This window comes from Petaurus breviceps, unplaced genomic scaffold (assembly GCF_028583685.1).
Source record: "Petaurus breviceps papuanus isolate PSGF00001 unplaced genomic scaffold, PetGlider_PUasm1.0 90925, whole genome shotgun sequence".
Classification (NCBI taxonomy): Eukaryota; Metazoa; Chordata; class Mammalia; order Diprotodontia; family Petauridae; genus Petaurus; species Petaurus breviceps.
In genome coordinates this window covers 10,723,033-10,738,284 of record NW_027187380.1, presented here as the reverse complement: position 1 = coordinate 10,738,284, position 15,252 = coordinate 10,723,033, and the positions used below count along the sequence as shown (strand labels likewise).

General features: G+C 42.3%; 1 protein-coding gene across 3 annotated transcripts in view; it reads left to right on the top strand.

Annotated features, from left to right (window-relative positions):
* The first annotated feature begins 9,891 nt into the window (after nucleotides 1–9,891).
* TEX2 (testis expressed 2) overlaps nucleotides 9,892–15,252 on the top strand; it is a 172,902-nt gene continuing 167,541 nt past the window's right edge. For 2 of the 3 annotated variants that reach the window (XM_069076292.1, XM_069076290.1), the window contains exon 1: nucleotides 9,892–10,026. The gene's annotated coding sequence lies outside the window, so the exon portion shown is untranslated. Of the gene's footprint in view, nucleotides 10,027–10,289; nucleotides 10,422–15,252 lie in introns of those variants that run through there. The other variant, XM_069076291.1, reaches the window with a different exon arrangement.

The following is a 15,252-nucleotide window of genomic DNA, read 5'->3' as shown; positions in this document are numbered from 1 at the left end:
GATGGGACCAGACTTGAACTCATGAAGATGAGTCTTCCTGATTCCAACCTCAGTGCTCTATCCCCTGTGCCATCTAGCTGCCCTAATGTTAGTTATTAGTATTTAGCCCTTCTTCTGTTGTGAAGGAATAAACTACCTAGCCTATACCTAATCCATACTGTATATTGAGTAGCTTTTAGGGAACCCCCTGGATCTGTGAATTATATTCTAATTTACTTAATTAAATTTGTTAAATCCTCTGATGAAGGGGGATGAAAGAAAGCAACATGAAAGAAAAGGGAGCCCTTGTCTCACTAGAAGCCAGGCTCTCCAGGACTGAATGTGATCTAAACCCCATGACTACGTGTAGGATAGAAAGGGATGAGTACCTCAGTTCTGTAAGTTCATATAAATAGTTGTAATGCTTGAATAATGTATAAATTGCATTTTCAGATGAAAAAAAATCTTTTCCCAACTTGGGGGTTGATATTCCTTATAGAAATAAGGACAGCTTATATAAGGGCACAGTGAATTAAGTGCCAGGCCTAGAGGCAGAAATACTCATCTTTCTGAGTTCAAACCTGACCCAAGACACTAACTGTGTGAGCCCAGGAACATCACTTAACCCTGTTTGCCTTAATTCCTCATCTATAAAATGTGCTGGAGAAGGAAATGGCAAACTGCTCTAGTATCTTTGCCTACCCCCAAAAAACAACAACAAAAAAATGGGGTCAAGATGCGTCAGACAGGACTGAAAAATTATTTAACAACAACAAATTCTTATACAAGGAAAACTGACCTTTACTCCCTCCTGCTTAAGCAGTTATTAATGACTGTCTCCCATGCCTGGAAAGCTCTCCCTCCTCTTTTCTGCCTCCTGACTTCCTTGGCTTCCTTCAAGTCTTGGCCAGAATCCTACTTTCTCTAAGAATTCTTTCCCATCCCCCTCACTGCTAATGGTGTCCCTCTGAGATTAATTTCCATCTACCCTGAATATATCTTGTTTGTAAAAAGTTGTTTTCATGTTTTCTTCTCAATGGACTACTAACCAGTACTATTAGGGAATAATTATGCCTTGGCTACCAGATTGACCTATATTTAAAACATATGCTTGCCTTCCCTCCCACCCCCAAATTATGTCATCCTTCCATCTGAATTGTACCTCACTGAGACTTCAGCCATAGCATATAAAGAAAGTGGCAGAACCAGGGGGTGATGACTGGTTTGGGTGGAAAGCCCTGTGGCCAAGAGTTGGATGATAGATTAAGAGGTGGATGGGAACTTGGCAGCAAGCATTAGATCCACCTGGAAATTAAGGAGGACAACAAGGTCCAGGAAGATTTAATGACTTAAATCAAGGTCACAGGGGTAATAAATGTGAGAAATGGGATTCAAACCTAGGTCACCTGGCTCCAAATCCATAGATTGCTCAGTTGCTCCATACTGACTGATAGGCAGGAAGTAATTAACAAAGGGAAGATACTAGAATTAAGAAGGCTTGGGGAAAGCTTCCTGTAGATGGAGGGTTTTAGGTGGGACTTAAAGGAAACCAGGGAGGTCAGTAGTCAAAGCAGAGGAAGAGCATTCCAGGCATGGGGGACAGCCAGAGAGAATGTCCAGAGTTGAGAAATGTATTTTGTTTTGTGGAAAGCCAGGAGGCCTGTGTCACTGGATCAAAGAGTATGTACAGGGGAGAAAGGTGTAAAAAGACTGGAAAGGTAGGAGGGGTCTAGGTTATGAAGGGCTTTGAATGCCACACAGAACATTTATATTTGATCCTGGAGACAATTAGGGAGTTGCTGGTTTATTGAGTAGGGGGTTGGACCTCCTCTTTAGGAAAATCACTTTAGTGGTTGAGTGGAGGGGATGGATTTGATGGCAGGAGACTCTAGGGGAGAAGATCCACCAACAGCCTATTGCAATAATCTAGGCGTGAGGTAATTTGGGCCTGTGCCAGAGTGGTGGCAGTGTCAGAGGAAAGAAGGGACCATATTCCAAAGGTGTTGCAAAGGTGAAATCAACAGGCCTTGGCAACAGACTGGATATGGGGAGTGAGAGATAGGTTTCAAGTCTGAGGGACTGGGAGAATGGTGTTACCTTCTACAATCATAGGGAAGGTAGGAGGTGAGTGGGGTAGCAGGGGAGAGATAATGAGTTCCCTTTTAAGATTCTAGTGGACATTAAATTCAAGATATTTGAAAAGCAGGTAGAAATGCAAGACTAGGAAAAGACATATCTACCATTGTCTTGTCTTCTCTCCTTTTCCTTCCTCCTTCCCCTCTTCCTTCCCTCCTTTTTCCTTTCCTTTCCTCCTTGCCTCCTTCTTTCCTTCCTTCCTTCCTTCATTGCTTTCAGACCCTAGGTAGGGAAAGTAAGAGGATGTTGCCTAAGGGCAAAGCTAAAAGTCAAGTGGAGACTACCATGTGGTAAAATGTCTCAGGACACAGCCTGTCTAAAAAACCCCACTCAGAGGCAGAGCAAAATCAGCTGGAAGCCAATTAAATGTTACAGTTACCAAAGAGGTTGGTGGAAACATTTATATTTAATAACTTCCCACTTCAACTACTAAGTAGCAAAATAAGTCATTGACAACATCAGTAGCTTCTCTCCAGTAACAGAAAATCATTCAGAGCATTAAAAAAAAATCCTACCAACCCACCAGAGCCAAAATCTCTCTAAACCCCTTGAAGTTTTCTACAAGAATACTTCCTAAAACACTCATCTGTTCCAGAATAGGAATCCTTTAGTACTAGTAACAAGTTAAAGAGGCTGTAGAGAGGGAACAAAGAACTGGTTTCCTCCTTTTAATGACTACCCCTAAGGTTCCATAATGGGAGGAGGGGAAGCTTTATCAATACCTTTTGCATTTACCTCTTGGTCAAAACTTTCCCCAGGTATGCTCTCTCTACCCCTCCCCCACCATCCCACCCGGTCCTAGGCTGAACTCGGCAAAGGCTTTGAGGAGGGGGTAGGAAGTATGGATGGAAGGGAGAAACAATAGTTAAGCAAAACCGATTAACACATTGGCCCTGTGTGACCAGAAGCATACACAACATTTTGTATTTGTACTTCCTGACATCTCTGCTGAGGGAAGGCATATTTCACCAACTGTTTTCTGGAGACAAGATTGGCCAATTACAATTAATCATGAGTTTTTACATTTAATTATGGTTATATCCCAATATGGTTATAATCACAAGGCAGCTGGGTGGTGCAGTAGATAGAACCCTGGACCTCAAATCAGGAAGACTTGAGTTCAAATCCTGATTCAGATATTTATTTAGCTTCATGACCCTGGGCAAGTCACTTAACTTCTGGTTACCTCAGTTTCCTCAACTGTAAAATGGGGATAATAATAGCACCTACCTTCCAGGGTTGTTGTGAGAATCAAAAGAGATCATATTTGTCAAGCATTTAACATGTACATATAAATGCTTATTATTCCCTTCATGAATTCAATACCTTTCAGGGGGATTTTTCTTTCCTTCACTGAGATCATCTTGGTTCCCCTTACTTTTCTCTGAATCAGTTTGTGCAGGTCTTTCTATACTTTGATGAATTCCTTATATTTGTTATCTCATTGTGTAACCCACTTTTGTTACATTCCCATATCACTGTGGGGAGACTGATTCTTTTTGCTGCTCAAAATATAGCAGGGAAGGCTCAGGCTTTGCTCCTTACAAATATACATAATAAAAATAGGATATAGACTTAGAGGAGTGGGGAACACTGACCTTTATTTCTTAGATTACCTTTTGTCTTTGGCTAAAACTCATTTCTAGCTAAAGCAAATAAATCTGGAGTATAAGTAAGAATACTAAGCCTAAGGATAAGAGAAATAGAATAGACTAGAAATAGAAAGTTTTCTCTCTGACCCAGGTTTAAGAGTCAACAGGAAAGACCCAATCTTACTCTGAGATGCTTTGTCTAGTTTTTATTAGCTGGGTCTGATGGCTATACCCAAAAAGCTGTCAGGATGGGATTATTAGGCCACTACACCTAAGTAGATGGAAGGCCCTAAAGGGCAGGTAAGAACTCTGCTCTGCCCAGTGAATACAGGAAAGCAGCATGCTAAGCAGGTCCAGCTGAGGTGTCACATTAGCACAAGACATTGATGAATAAGAAGTGTGAGCTGTTTTCTTTCCATGTCTTCCCTATTTGTGGGAGCCTCATTAATTCTCATTCCCCACTGATGATGGAGGATTTGTGGGAGATTTTACCCTATGGTTATGGGTGAATTTTCTACTTCAAATATCTTTACTATCCTGTTACCCTAAATGCCTGTACTTGAACTGTGTCCTCTGGCTGAAAAGAGAGAAAATAGACACATTGGTAGGGGTTCGTGGGCTATTGTTTAGATTGGATATTGACCGATAGAGTAGCAGAACCTTGGGGTAGCTAATCTGGGGAATCTATTCATGTGTGAGAGGTGGGTACAGGTACTATACCACTATTTGTTATATACACAGGTACTATACCACTATTTATTCAACCATTAGAAGCATCTAGTGGTACAGTAGATAAGTGTTGGACCTGGAGACCTGAGTTCAAATCCAGCCTCAGACATTTCCTAGCTGTGTGACCTTGGACAAGTCACTTAACCTCTGTCTTTTCCGTTTCCTCAACTGGGGATAACAGTAGCAACTACTTCACAGAATGAGATAAGATAGTATTTGTAAAGCACTTAGCATAGTGATAAATGCATAAAGTAGGCACTTAATAAATGTTTGTTCCCTTTCCCCATTCCCCAACTAATGGATTAATGGACACCTACTTCATTTTTTCCCTATTTTGCTACCATAAAAAGTGCTGCCTGGGTCCAGGGTCTGAGTATAAAATTGCAAACACCAATACTTAGTTCTGTAGTTGCCCTCTTTGCAAGTAATGGGGACTGAGAGGCACACTGTTTACACTGTACATGGAGCTGTGAAATGGTCTAACCATTCTGGAAAGTAATTTAAAATTATGCTAAAAATGTTATTAAGATACATATGTGTGTATACACACATATATACATACATATGTGTATATATGTATGTATATATATATATATATATATCCTTTGACCCAAAGATTCCATTGTTAATGTATAAACCCAAGAGGGTCAATGGCAGAAAGAAAACATTCCAAAATATCCATAAGAATACTTTTTTTTTGGTGGTATCAAAGAAATGGAAAGAAAGCTGATGCCTGTTGATTGGAGGATATATAAACAAAATTTGGCATACAAATATAATGGAATATTACTATGCAAGAAGAAACAATGACTGACAAAATCAAAGAGGCAGGAAAAGACTTAAATGAACTGATATAGAATGAGATAAACAGACCAAGAAAATAAAAACAATGCAAGCAGAAAACAAAAAAGTGAAACTGAATGCTATATAATTTTAGTGACCAGCATTAGCCCTCAGAATTTAAGAAAACATTGCCTTCTCTGGGAACACTATATACTATTGATATATTGATGTGTTGGTTAGTTTTGGTTAGCTGATTTTTTTGGTCTTTTTTTCTCTTATTCATTGTTACTATGGGTAACTGGGTGGAGGGATATATCTAGAAATAAAAATAATGAAAAAACCAAATAAAGAAAAAAGTAAAGAAGGGGGAGAAGAAGTCCTGGGGGATACATGGATGGACAACACCCTCCATTTCTGAAATGCTTTCTTCAGTTCCCAGCCCCAGACATGCCCATTGAAATCCTAATGATCCTTTAAGGTCTAACCCCAATGCTACTTGCTTCATGAAACCATACCTTGTTTGATTTTGTAATTCACCCTATTTACTTTTTCTTCTCCAGGCCCTCTCCCTAAAAGTGATTCATTTAATCTTCTAAAAAATGATATAAATAAACTTCTAGTTTGAGAACCTTTTGAGGATTTGTTGTGACAATGAATGCCTCAAATAAATGAAGGGCATGTTGGCCAAAAGAAGATAAGGGGGTCACACTGTGAGAACAAAAGATCATAAGAGGAGTCCCTACGCTCCGCTGGTACCATAGGTCAAGAGAATGTCAAGAAGGCCCCAGATAAACTTTAGGAGGATGTATATGTCATAGAGGGTGGGCTAGAATGTGTGGCAATCTGCAGTGTTGGGAGGAATAACCACACTGAAAACAGAGATCTTTTATTTCTACCAGGGAGAAGAACTGATGCAGTTTGGGGTTGCTAGGAACCCCCAAATGTCAGGGCACAGGGTGGTATCCACCTGGAATGAATCCAGGCACTCAAACCCTCTTCCAGTCAAAGTGGCAAGTCTTATTGTAAAGCCAATAGCGTTGGTGAGATTCTTAGGGAATCTGCAACTTAATGGGGGTAAGACTGATGCTTATATACAAAGACAGTAAAAGGATCTGGATGGGATTGAGGAGTGCTGAATAGTTTGGGGGGTACCAGGTGCAACAATGAAAGGGGGTATTAAGTGGTCTGGGGTAGGCCAAGAGTGACATTGTGACAGTCCCAAGAATGACTGTCAAGTAAGTTAATTAAGTGATCTAGGTGGGCTAGGGTGGGCCAGTTGCCTTGGGCTGCAGCGCCAGTCATCTGGGCTGCTGAAATGGATGGGAAAATTCAGAGACTAGGTTGCTTTTAAAGACATGGTCTTTTTCATTTTTCCTTTTAGGGGTCCAGGTCCTATCACCCCATCAGAAGCATTGGTGCTTACTCAGGGGTTTTTAACCTGGGGTCTATGAGTTTGTTCTTTGCTATTCAGTTGTGTCCAATTCTTACCAACACCATTGGGAATTTTCTTGGCAAAAATACTGGAGTGGTTTGCCATTTCTTTCTGGCATTCATTTTACAGATGAGGAAACTGAAGCAAATAGGGTTAAATGACTTGCCCAGGGTCTCACAGTTATTAAGCGTCTGAAGCTGTATTTGAACTCAGGTCTTCCTGAGTCCAGGCCTAGCACTCTATTCACTATACCACCTCTCTGCCCTCTTGGCTATTACTGTATTTTAATATAATTTTTCCCTTGTACTCTTTTGTTTTTATTTTATGTCTTTAGAAACATGATTCTAGGGGCAGCTAGGTGGGACAGTGAATAGAACACCAGCCCTGGAGTCAGGAGGACTGAGTTCATATGCAGCCAAACACATTCAACACTTACTAGGTGTGTGACCTTGGGCAAGTCACTTAACCCCAATTGCCCTGCCTTCCTACCACCAAAAAGAAAAAAAAATAAAATAAACATGATTCTAGGACTATGACAACAAAAATGTTAAGAATTCTTGTCCTAGGTGATGATTTGCAAAACTTTTCTAATGTCATCAGAATATATCACAAATATACTCAACAGGTATGGAGGCTCACCTCCCTGGGGCAGTCTGTGCTATATAACAGTGATTGGTAAGAGCCCTGCCCCCACCCTTTTAGTTAGGATGGGACTAAGTGAATGGCCTGGATGCTTTTCAATTTGTACTACTTTCTTTCTCCCCCACCCCTTTCCAAAAGGTAGTTCTTTCTTTCTTTCTTTCTTTTTGAGGGGAGAGAGGAGGCAGTCAGGGTTAAGTGACTTGCCCAAGGTCACACAGCTAGTAACTGTCAACTGGCTGAGACCATATTTGAACTTACCTCCTCCAGACTCCAGGGCCGGTACTCTATTCACTGCACTATCTAGCTGCCCCTAATGTTGCTATTTCCATAGAGGGCACCACCTCCTACTAGTCATCCACATTCACAACCCCAGTGTCACCCTGGACTCCTCACTTTCACTCAAACTCAATATTGAAGCAGTTATGTAATCTAGTTTCTATTTCCCCTACTTCTCTCTGGTCTGGTCCCTTCTCTTTATTTACACAGTAGCCACTGCCCTACTTCAAGTCCTCATTATCTCTCACCTGGACTATCAAACTAGCCTCTTACCCAATCTCCCTGTTTCAAGAGTTTCCCCTCACTCCAATACACATCTGTTAAACTAAGTGGTTTTCCTGAAGTACTGACTGGACCATGTCACCACTCACTCAATAAATCCATTGGTTCCCTATTAACTCAAGGATCAAATATAAACTGTTTCACATTTAAAATCCTTCCCAACCTGGCCCCAATCCACTTTTCTACTCCTTTATGAAAGAACAGGGCACTAGACCTGGAGTCAGGAAGAACTGAGAGAAAGTCTAGCCTCAGCTCCATTGTTTAATACTGAGTAGGTCACTGTGCTTCAGTTCCTCATTTGTAAAATAGAGATTATGATGACACCAACTCATTACCTCAGGATGAGATAATGTTTGTAAAGCACTTTGCAAACCTTAAAGCACCATATAAATCCTAGTATTATATAATACTTCTCTTTCTGTATTCTACATTCCACCAAGCTGACTTTCCTGTTGTTCCTCATACATGCAAAAACCACAATAGGAAATTAAGGTATGATAGTATCCATTAAGCAGAACCACATAAAGAAAAGTGCATTCTCTACTTTCTGCTGAAGAAATTATTCCATTTTGCTTTTTTTTTTTTAATTGAAGATGCTGAATATTTTACACAGAGAACCATGACTCCTGCTGAAAAGCTGTTATGTTTATAGACTGTAATGGACTATTATTTGGTTGTTGTATTGTGTGTTTTTCAACATAAAAGTATTTAAACAAAAATGAAATTCACCTGTTTAGTTAGCTACATTGATCAAATTAAATGAATAATTACTAACAAGTCATTATATTGGACTCCATCCTATCCCTCCGAAAGAGACTCTTCAAAAATAAAAGAAAAAAAATTGTTCTCAAGAGCAAAAAGGTTTTTGTAGCATCAATAAATAAAATTTTAAAAAGAATTCAAAATGTTTTATTTCATGATATTAACATTCACGTTACAAAGGTTTTATAATATAAACAATTGTACAAAATATATCAACACTTGTGTTATACACAAAGCAGTACATGTATCTAACATGTAAACAAATATACATATTTTGGGAGTATGTGCTCAAAAATATTTTTACTGATGTCGTGACTGATCCAAAAAATTTGGAGAACATTTACTGTAAGAGGACAGGTTAAACCGGGGATAATTTTTAGCGTGAAGGAGAGAACGTTTTGGGTGACAAAGGGGACATGATAGCTGACTTCAGGTATTGGAAGGGTTATCATGTATGAGGAGAGATTAGACTTGTTCTGCTTGGTCCCGAGAGTGCAGAACAAAGAGCAGTAACTGCAGAAAGGCGAATTTCAGCTCTTGATAATTAACGCGGTCCCAAAGTGGAATGGGATGCCTGGGGAGGTTCTCAACAGAGATCTTCCAGCATCTCTGTACAGCGGCTGCGGTGGTAGTATTCAGCCACAGGTTGGCCACTGAGGACACTCCTAGAGGTTGTTGTTGTTTGTCCTTTGCTCTAGAAGAGGACCCAGAATGACTTCAGGGAGGTGATGTTCCTTGCATAATTACTGAAAAAGCAGATTTGTGACTGAGGCAGGTTCGGGAAGCAGGTAGGAATGCAAGTCCAGCCCAGATCCCCGGAGGCATGAGGGCACTGCCTTCCTACTCTAATTTCCCTTTGGCCCAACTAGCAGGGTAGTGAAGGAAAAGACCCGCCGGGTACCCCTGAACTAGGGATGCTGGGGCACAAACAGAAGGTGAGAAGCGAGTAGCAGCAACTTCTACCCACGTTCTAAAGAGGCTTGGCCCCTTTAACAGACAGAACTAGCCTCCTAGATCTTTATCGGTCTGGGTTGGGTTCGATTCGTCAGGTCTGGAGCTCCCGCCCTCCCCTCCGAGGTTGGACTCTGGTTGGTCTTCAGTCTTGGTAGTGGGGCGGGGCCTGGAGAGACTGGAGAGGGGAGGGGGGATTTGGAGGAAAGGGCGGGTCTAGAAGCTTGCTAGGCCTTCAGTGAGAGGATGGGCGGAGAAGGGAAAGGCGGGACTAGCGTCCGTTCTGAGCTGAGAGGGCCCGGGCTGGGAAACGAGGGGAGGGGCTAGGGCTGGCCCGCGGCCGGGGGCGGGAGGCGGGACCGCAGACTGCCTGGGGGCTGGAGCCGTAGCCCAGTCCCTGAGGCTGTAGCCATCGCACTACCACCAGAGTCGGGCGATGAGTGAGGGAGACTCGGAGCCAAGGTGAGTGAAGTTGGGTAGCTCGCAGAGGAGGAGGGAGAAACGGTGGGCACAGGGACCCGGGGGGGCGGTCGCAGGTGGGGGGGGGGAAATAGGGGCGGGGCATCTCCCCGGGCGGGCGGGGGGGGGGGGGGGGGGGGGGGGGGGGGGGGGAGGGGGCGGGGGGGCGGGGGGGGGGGGGGGTCGGGGGGGGGGGGGGGGAAATAGGGGCGGGACATCTCCCTGTGCCAGCTGTGAGCAGCTGGAGCGGGAGGGAGGCCGTTTCATAGCCCTGTCTGCCCTCCCCCTGCCGGGGCCCCGCACAGCTGGGCAACCCGCGCGCCGCGGCGGCGGGGCGGGTGGGCAGGCAGGCGGGTGCGCGCACTCTGGAGCCAGGTTGGAGCCGGGCCCGGGAGCAGGTGAGCTTCCCCCGCCGGTGGGGCCCCGGGGCAGGGCAGAGGAGGAGCCGCTGTCAAAGCTGCGCTCCCTCCTGGCCCGGCCGAGGCCCCGAGGGGCGGCAGGCTGGGGCCGGCTAAGTTCTTGGCCCCTTCGAGCGTCAGGTGCGGGCGGGGTGGCGCCGCCTGGTACTTGGCCGTTGGTCGTTCCTGCGCCTTGGCCAGTAGGACTGCAGCCCAGGGCTGGAGGGGGTGCGAGCCTGGTACCCTGACTCGTTTGGCTTCGCGTTCCCCCGCCCCCTGCAGCAGCTGCAGTCGCCGCCGGCAGCCGAAGGACCCCCCACCCCTCCTCCCTTCCCTCGGGCTGGTCAGTTCTGGCGGTGACCCCTGCTGCACGCGAGGTCCTGCTAAGCTGCCCCTCCACTGCCCTCCTGCGCTCAAGCCTGCCTGTTTGCGGGGCTGGCCTGACGCTGGGTGTGGGGACACGGAAAATAAAACTACTGAAAAACACCTTGAGTTTTATGAATGGGCCTAAAGTGCTAGCTTCAGTTCGAGAGCTGGCTTAAGCTACCAGGGAGGGACTGCAGAAAAGGTGTTACTTTTATGTCTGTGTTTATCTCGTGCTTGTCCCTTTGCTCGTCTGGTGGAGGGGGGGAGGGAAGGGCTTGTAGTCTTTAAAACCTACATTGTTCATATGCCATCAAAAAGTCGATTACTAGTTTGCAAAAGCAAATAACACCCCGCCTCCCCAAAACTTAGAAATTAACAAGTGATATCCGGACAAGGCCTTCTGCTAGTCTGTTGTAGGGTGATATATTATTTGAGACTTACTGGGCTGCTTTTAAAAATTAAAATACAGTTTTAGTAGCACTAGGGAGATAGATGAATTCCAACTTAAATAGCTGTAATAGACTTTGCTAAATATAGATTGATTATAGAATTCAAGAAAGTATACAATTGTACCATATAATCTACATATTTCTTTTGCAATTTTTTTTTGTATTTAATACATAAACAGGTTGGTTACTCACATCATCCGTTGTCATGGTTACCTGCCATGGATAGTAAGGGCAAAGTCTCTTCTCTTCCTCCCCCAAAGCCATGGGAGTACACTTATCAGTAGAGTCTGTACAGGCTTATGCTTTGCATAAGGTTCAAATTTGGACAAAAAGTCTGAGAGGATTTTTCCAAGTGGCTACAAGAATTAGGATGCACAAAGAATGAGTTTATTGTGTATTTTTAATGTATTGTGCCAGGAGGCTTTAAAGAAAAATATTTGAGGAAAAGACATTGTTAAATTAGAAAGGAAGCTTTATATATTGAGTGAAATTAGTGTCATTGAAGGGGATAATGACCTTAGGGGGAAAAATCAGGCATTTGGGGTGATATTTTTGCATATAATTTAAGCCAAAGAGGGCTTTGAGAAGGTTTGAGCTAAGCAGTTTTTGTACTTGAACAATGTAGTGATTGTGCACTGGGGTACCTACTCTGTTAGAACAGCTGTTTCTACCAGATCAGATGACTTTTAGCACTCAACTGCCTTGTGCTTTTTTCTTTTTTTTGCTTTTTGGAGGGCATTTGGGGTTAAGTGACTTGCCCAAGGTCACACAGCTAGGTTTTTTTTTTTTTTTTTTTTTTTGTTAAGTGTCTGAGGCCCGACTTGAACCTAGGTCCTCCTGACACCAGAGCTGGTGCTCTATTCACTGTGCCACCTAGCCACCCCTGCCTTGTGCTTTTTTCATTGTTATTACCTAGATTCTTCAGAAGTTAATTTCTCAAATTTGTGGGGAATGTGTGATTTACTTTTTTGTCCTGTGGTTTTTTAAGGCATTTTTATTAAAGTTTTGAGTTCTGAATTGTATCCTTCCCTTGTTCACTACTCTCTTCCCTCCCTGAGGCAGTAATCAGTCAGATACAGGTTTGTTTGTGCAATTAGGTAAAACATTTCCACATTAGTAATTTTATACAAGGAGAATAATAAATATAAGAATAAAAGAATAATGCAAGAATAAAAAAAATAAAAGAAAGTGAAGAATAGCATGCTCCATTCAGTATTCAGTCAACATCAATTCTTTCTTTGGAGGTGGATAGTATTCCTCATCATTAGTCCTTTGGGATTGTCTTGATAATTGTATTGCTGAGAATAGTTGTCATTCACAGTTCTAACAAATTTTCTGTGTACAACATTCTCCTTATTCTGTTCAATTCACTGTGCATCAGTTCATGTAAGTCTCTCCAGGTTTTTCTGAAATTATCCTGCTTGTCATTTCTTATAGCACAATAATATTGCATTACTTATTCAGCCATTCCCCAGTTGATGGATGCATCTCTTTGATGTCCAATTCTTAGCCACCACAAAAAGAACTGCTATAAATATATTTGTGCAAATAAATCCCTTTCCCTTTTTTTGAATGTCCTTGGTATATAGACATAGCAGTGGTATTACTGGATCAAAGGGTATATGCAGGGGGTGGCTAGGTGGTACAGTGAATAGAGCACTGGCCCTGGATTCAGGAGGACCTGAGTTCAAATCCAGCCTCAGACACTTAACACTTACTGGCTGTGTGACCTTGGGCAAGTCACTTAATCCCAATTGTCCTGCCTTCCCCCCTCCAATAGGCAAAAAAAAAAAAAAGGGTACACACAGTTTTTATAGTCCAAATTGTTTTCCAGAATGGTTGGATCAGTTCACAACAACACCAGCAATGCATTAATGTTCCAGTTTCCCCTCCATCATCTCACATCTTCCTTTTTTGTTGTATTAGCCACTCTGACAGGTATGCAGTAGTACCTCAAAAGTTTTTTTTATTTTGCATTACTCTGATCAATGAAGATTTAGAACATTTTTTCATATGATGATAGATAGCTTTGGTTTCTTTTTCTGAATTTTTCCCTTATCCATAAATCTGACAGATTGTGATTTACTTAAGACTGCAGGAATAAATCATATCAAATTATAAGTGGAAAGGTTCATTGAGGGTGAGGATCATCAGTATCATAAATTCGTACATTTAGAGCTAGAAAGAGACTTTACAAAGGGAACATATCTTAGGTGTTATCTATTCCAACCTCCCTATTTTTGTTATAATAATAACTAACATTTATATAGTGCTTTAAGGTTTTCAGAGTGATATATATGTATATATATATGATTGATGTATATGTATATATAGGATTGATATATATACATATGATTGATATATATACACACACAACACACATACATACACGCATATGTATGTATGCACATACATATATAATCTCATTTGATCCTCACAATCCAGGAAGGTAGGTGCTATTATTATTATCCCCATTTTACAGATGAGGAAAACTGAGACTGAGAGGTTAAGTGACTTGCCCAGAGTGACACAGCTAGTAAGTGCCTGAGGCCAAATTGGTACTCTGTTTTTTGGGGTCTATCCACTGTACCTCTGAGAAAGCAGTGCCCTTCATGGGAGGTGAAGTGACAAACAAAATCACATCGAGGATCTAGTAAGCTACTAGTCTTCTTGACTTCTAGTACAGTGTTTTTTTCCACTATTCAATGCTTTCTTTTCTCCAACATGTTGACCCTTAGGAAGCTAAATTTAGCAGCATATTTATCTCCAGGAAAAGGTGATGCCCTTCTGAGTGGACATTAACAAACTGATACAAATTAAGTCATGATGGTAGTAGTGTGTTTCACAGAAAGATTTAATTAATTAGTGAGTAGCTTAAATGGGGGAATAGCTTGATCTTATTTAAGCCATGTTCTCTCTTGGAGCTATGGGAAGGGTAATGCTCTGAATAGAAGACACATTGGGATGGCATCCTTGGGGAAGAAAGGGAGTTATACCTTCCTTTTATCCTGTTTGCCTTTATGCTCTTAATTGAAAATTAATGCTGGTAAATACAATAATACTGAATGCTCTACTTCCAGGAAGAAAGATAAGTCCACTGGCTACAGTGGATTGTTTTATATTGAAAAGGAAGTGCCATGAAAGCAAGGGAAATGAAGAAAAACACAAATTGAAAGTTTATATTTGTGTCTGCTTCAATTTGGATAATGACATCTGCCTGCCTTTCCCTCAGAATCAGAGGTTCCTGTCTATATATCACAGGCTTCTTGGGAGAAGTAGATAGAAAACATTCCCAGCCCATTCACTTTACATAAATAGAGTTATAATAACAACAGCAACAATTGCTAGCATTCCTATAGCACTTTAAAGTTTGCAAAGTGGTTTTACAAATATTAAATCACTTGATCCTCATAACAACCATGGAAGGTAGGTGCTAAAATTATAACCACTTTAGAGATGAGGAAACTGCGGCAGATAGCAGTTAGGTGACTTGCCCAGGTTCTAGTAAGGTTTTAGGCTAGATTTTAATTCAGGTCTTCCTGATTCCAGGTTCAGTACCCTTTCTGCTTTACCGTCTAGCTGCCCAAGAAAGAAGCTGAAAGTCAAACCTTTCCTCTTGTAGATCCCTTTGGCCTATATCTCACAAAGTTGTCTTCGGGTCCTATTCCAGTTACTGAATATGAAATTCAGTAGCCCTGTTCTTATATCTATCTATATATAGCTAGCTTTGGAGGTGGATCCTAGTATGGGTTTCTGGGAAATACTCTGGACAGACAGACATTTTCTTCCCACTCTAGGAGAAACCATGGGCTCAGGAGGTTTTTTTTTGTTTTTTGGGAGTCTTGGGGGGGGTTTTTGCAAGAGAAAAACAGTGGTTACAGGGCGGCCAGATGGCGCAGTGAGTAAAGTGCTGGCCCCGGAGTCAGGAGGACCTGAGTTCGGTTCTGGCCTCAGACACTTAACACACATACACACACACACACACACACACACACACACACACACACACACACACA